Here is a 6,000-nt window from a genome sequence, read left to right as displayed (position 1 = left end):
GCATAGTAGGCTGAGAAGTGCGTTCTGGCTACTAGGTACGACATATATATATATATATATATATATATATATATATATATATATATATATATATGTCGTACAATATGTCGTACGTTGTGCAAATTATATAAATAAGTGTAATACACTCTATAGTAAATCACTTCTTTTCTTCACCTTAAAAGTACGAAAATGAGTTTTGGAGAACTCCTATTTCAATTAAGCCCTGATGCTAAGAAAATAGAGGGATAGAAGCCCTAAACCAAAAAATAATAAATACAGAATATGCGGTCATATTCAATGAAACATGTTTGAAAGAAAACCTGCTGTCAGTATACACCAATATATATATATATATATATATATATATATATATATATATATATATATATATATATATATATATATATATATATATAGTCATGAACGAAATACCTTAAAAATGGATATGTCTATGTAGGGTTTCCAGGGTCTGATGGCCATGTTGTCAGCCGGTCAGCTGTGAGCCTATTTTAGGGGGTACGGTCAGCTGTGAACCGGTAGTAGTGGGTACAGTCAGTTGTAAGCCTGTGGTAAATGGTACAATCAGCTGTGAGCTGGTTGTAGGGGTTGCGGTCAGCTTTACACGGAGGCCGGAGCCTAACTGGGAAGCAGAGTGGCCGAACCCCCGCCCCGCCCTTTGCGGTATTGGATATCATTCGAACCCCTCTTGGTAATGGAAGCCACAGATCCCATACGTATGCTGGAAGTCACAGATTCCATTCATGTGCTGGTGGCCACTGACTCCATACATGTGTGGAGGCAACAGACTCCATATAAATCCTGGGAGAGTTATTTGTCCACCAGTTTAGTGCTGCTGATTGTGCTGTTGTTGGTGCTGACGCTGTTGTTGGTGCTGACGCTGCTGTTATTGGTGCTGACGTTGTTACTATTCTCGTCTGACTGTTTGAACTGGAGGAGAATTACTACGTAGGTAGAGATGAAGCTGACGATCTGTGGGAGAGAAGCTGTTGTAGTTTATTGTGCTGGCCACTGCTCTAATAATACACACTCATGCACACATGTATACACATACACACACACACACACACACACACACACACACACACACACACACACACACACACACACACACACACACACACACATACACACACACACACACACACACACAGGCACTTCGGGGCCTCGTAGCCTGGTGGATAGCGCGCAGGATTCGTAATTCTGTGGCGCGGGTTCGATTCCCGCACGAGGCAGAAACAAATGGGCAAAGTTTCTTTCACCCTGAATGCCCCTGCTACCTAGCAGTAAATAGGTACCTGGGAGTTAGTCAGCTGTCACGGGCTGCTTCCTGGTGTGTGTGTGTGTGTGTGTGTGTGTGTGTGTGGTGTGGGTAAGAAAAAAAAAAAAAAAGTAGTTAGTAAACAGTTGATTGACAGTTGAGAGGCGGGCCGAAAGAGCAAAGCTCAACCCCCGTAAAAACACAACTAGTAAACACACACATTGAACTGTGTGTGATGTAATTGGACTCAAACAAACAAAACTCACAGGAATAATAACAAATGCAGAGTTTCCCCAGGACTACACTGTAATAAGGAGAGAAAGGGGGAAGGAAGGGGAGGAGGCAGAGTAGCCCTACTGATGAGAAAGGAACTGAGTTTTGAGGAAACGGTTATTCCAGGCTGTGAGGGGGTTCAGAGACTTTATAACAGGCACCTTGACGATGGGAGGACCAAGAGTAGTAGTAACTGTGATATATATCTCACCACCAAATGACAGACGACCCTGGCAAGAGTATGACAGACACAACATAGTGGTTAACATAATAATTGAGAGAGCAGCCGCTGCTGCCTGTAGAAATCGATCCCATCTGGGGGAATTCAATCATGGAATGATAGACTGCGAAAACTAGGAACCGCATGGAGGTGAAGCAACATGGGGAGTTAAACTGTTGGAAGTGGCGACAAGAAACTTTTAAAGTCACCATGTCAAGGGACCCTCATGAATAAGAGGCAACGATGAACCAACAAAACTAGACCAAGTATTCACTCTGAACGACTCAGACATAAGGGAAATCGGTTTCGAAGCCCCCGTGGGAATGAGTGATCACAGTATTGTGATGTTTGAGTACCTGGTGGAAGTAGAGATAAGGTACTCAAGGAATGACCTTGAGTACCTTAATGACAGAAAACAAAAGGCAGGCATTCCGGAAGGGAAACTATGAGGAGATAAGAAAATTTCTAACAGATATAGCTTGGGAAACAGAGCTCAGAGGAAAGACTTCCCAAGGAATGATAGACTACATCACGCAGAAGTGTAAGGAGGCAGCAGACAAGTTCGTCCAAGTCCAAAAGGAAAAAAAAAAGGAAATGCAGACAAGAAACAAAATGCTTTAATCAGAGGTTTAAGCTAGCAAAGCAACTAAGAACAAGGGCGTGAAGAACGTACAGAAATAACAGGACATTAGAGAGCAGAGAAAGATACCAAAGTGCCAGGAATAAATACGTTAGGGTGAGAAGAGAGGCAGAGTGACAATATGAAAACGACATAGCGAGCAAGGCAAAGACTCAACCTAAATTGCTGCACAGCCATATCAGGAGAAAAACAGCAGTGAAGGAACAGGTAATGAAATTGAGGATAGGGGCAGACAGATTCACTACAAACGACAAGGAAGTGTGTGAAGAACTCAGTACGAAATTCCAGATCTTCTGGAATTTCATGGCTTACAGGATTAATTGAATTCTATGACCAGGCAACACAAATATGGCAAGAAAGAGAGGGCTGGACAGACTGAATTTTTTTGGATTGTCAGAAAGCCTTTAACACAGTACCACATAAGAGACTAGGTCACAAGCTGGAGAAGCAGGCGGGAGTGAAAAGGAAGGAACTGCACTGGATAAGAGAGAACCTAAGCAACAGACGACAGCGAGTCAGTTTGAGTAGTGAGGTCTCATATTGGCGAGGCGTCACCAGTGGAGTCCTGCAGGTTCATTCCTTGGACCAATACTGTTTCTGATATATGTAAATGATAAATTTAAATAAATTCTATACCCAGAGGGTATAGAATCGTTCCTCTCCAACTCGCTCTCGCACAAGACAGCATATATAAGACTTATTGCTTATAGTCACTATTTCGCTTATAAATAAGTAGATATGTGACATATTCCAAGCCATATTTTTTTCGAAGGCACTAACTCTTCCTCTCAGTTTTATTAAACAATAAAGATTGTATACAAAATTTGACAATATCCTGAGTTAATTTACAATTTATTTAAAAATTTTAGTTTTGTTTTATTATTTTTCTAAAACTTTAATATCAATAGAGGTATAGGTTCAGTACTAATTGTAATATCTTAACATGCTAAGAAGGTTAGGTTAGGTCGGTGTTTTCTATTCAGCATTTCAAGGGAAATTCAAATATTCCCAATAAAATAGTATGTCACATATGCAGTTATTCATATGCCAAATATTGACTATAAGCAGGTGCGAGAACGGGTTGTCCTCTCATTGTTTGCTGATGATGCAAAGATTATAAGGATGATTAAGACAGAGGAAGATAGTAGGAGGCAAGAATATGACCTAGACAAACTGAATGAATGGTCCAACAAATGCCTACTAAAGTTCAACCCGAGTAAATGCAAGGTAATGAAACTAGGTGTTGGAAACTGGAAGTCAGACACAGGATACAGAAGGGAGAATAAGTCCTTCATGAAACGGACAAAGAGAAAGATCTAAGAATTGATATCACACCAAACCGGTCTCCTTAAGCCCACATAAAGAGAATAACATCTGTGACGTATGCAAGGCTGGCTAACATCAGAACAGCCTTCAGGAACCTGGGTAAGGAATCATTCAGAACCTTGTATACCACATATATATAAGACCAATCGTGGAGTATGCGGCCCCAGCATGGAGCCCGTACCTTGACAAGCATAAACGAAGTTGGAAAAAGTTCAAAGGTATGCCACTAGGCTAGTCCTAGAATTAATAGGCATGAGTTACAAGGAAAGGCTGCTAGAAGTGCCCATTACGATACTGGAAGACAAAAGAGTAATGGGATATATGATCACTACCTGCAAAATTCTCAGATGAATAGACAAGGTAGATAAGGATCAACTGTTTAACACTGAGGGCACGAATATAAGAAGACACAGGTGGAAACTGAGAACCAAAATGAGCCACAGGGACGATAGAAGGAACTTTTTCAGTGTCAGCATAGTTAACAAGTGGAATGCATTGGGCAGTGATGTGGTGGAGGCTGACTCCATACACGGTTTCAAGTGTAGATATGATAGAGCCCAGTAGACTCAGGACTCTGTACATCAGTTGATTGATAGTTGAGAGGCGGGACCAAACAACCAGAGCTCATCCCCCACAAGCACAACTAAGTGAATACAGCTAGGTGAGTATACGTTGTCTCACTTTGAGACTACGCATGTTTACAATGTATATCAACAGAACAATATAAGACACGGGTGGAAGATTGAGACTTAGATGTGTCATGGAAGACGTCCTTGGAAGACAGAAGAGTAAGTGGAGACATGATAACCACATACAAAATTCTCCGGTGTAATTGACAAGGTGGACAAAGACGAACTATTTACCATTTGTGGAGCACGAACAAAGGAATAGAGGTGAAAACGTGTTGACTAAACCATACACTAGAAAGTGAAGAGACGACGACGTTTCAGTCCGTCCTGAACCATTCTCAAGTCGATTGTGACTTACACAATCGACCACTAGACTTGCATCGCAATCGACTTGAGAATGGTTCAGGACGGACCGAAACGTCGTCGTCTCTTCACTTTCCAGTGTGTAGTTTGGTCAACATATTTCAGCCACGTTATTGTGACTCCTCTGCAGGTGAAAACCCTAGTACTCAAATGAGCCACAGACATTAAAAAGAATTTGTTCAGTGTCAGAGATGTTAACGGGTAGAATGTATTAGACAGTGATGTGTGTGAGGGAATGGAAATTCCCTCAGCTAATTTTTCTAGTTTTCTAGATTAGGCTAGAGTGTAGGGTGCACTCTAGTCAAGAAGTTTTTAAACTACCAGCACTTGTGTGGTGATGGATGAAACCTTATGCTTAGGGCTATCTTTTAAGACTAGCTATGAGTCTGTGACTGCTCTGTAGAGAGTGTTACAGAATTTAGTCTTTTTCCAGAGAAATGGGACTTGTGAGAGTGAGTGGGGTATGAGAGGGTACTTGCACTCGCTAGCCTTCGGTTTCATGGGGGGGTGGGGGACAGAGGGGTGAACGTCGCCTCCCCCACCCTGTGAAGTATGACGTAACACTCCTAGGCCTCCCCCACCTTGTGACGTCACGGGACGCCTCAAGGCATCTCGTCTGTGATTCGTCCAGGCATCTCAGCCTCGAGGTGATGTTTAGGCGCGAACGGCTGTAATTGGAAGCGGTACAATAGGCTGTGCCGGCTTTGTTCTGATTGGTCAAGACAAGGTGGTGGGGGGGGGGGGGGAGACGGGCATTTTGAGTTTCCCCTGGCCCGCCAAATCTTCAGTCTAGGACCGGTGGGCAGTGGACAAGGTGTCCCACACAGTGACGTACACCAGCAAGCCAGGAACTGAAGACATTTACCACTGTTTACCACTGTGACTTACACTAGCAAGCCAGGAACTGAACCATTTACCACTGTGACTTACACCAGCAAGCCTGGAGCTGAACCATTTACCACTGTGACTTACACCAGCAAGCCTGGAACTGAAAACATTTACCACTGTTTACCACTGCGACTTACTCTAGCAAGCCAGGAACTGAACCATTTACCACTGTGACTTACACCAGCAAGCCTGGAGCTGAACCATTTACCACTGTGACTTACACCAGCAAGCCTGGAGCTGAACCATTTACCACTGTGACTTACACCAGCAAGCCTGGAGCTGAACTATTTACCACATTGACTTACACCAGCAAGCCTGGAGCTGAAACATTTACCACTGTGACTTACACCAGCAAGCCTGGAGCTGAACCATTTACCACTGT

The sequence above is a fragment of the Procambarus clarkii genome, chromosome 6 (assembly GCF_040958095.1).
Source record: "Procambarus clarkii isolate CNS0578487 chromosome 6, FALCON_Pclarkii_2.0, whole genome shotgun sequence".
Classification (NCBI taxonomy): Eukaryota; Metazoa; Arthropoda; class Malacostraca; order Decapoda; family Cambaridae; genus Procambarus; species Procambarus clarkii.
The sequence above is the reverse complement of the archived record's forward strand: the minus strand, read 5'-3'. Positions refer to the sequence as shown.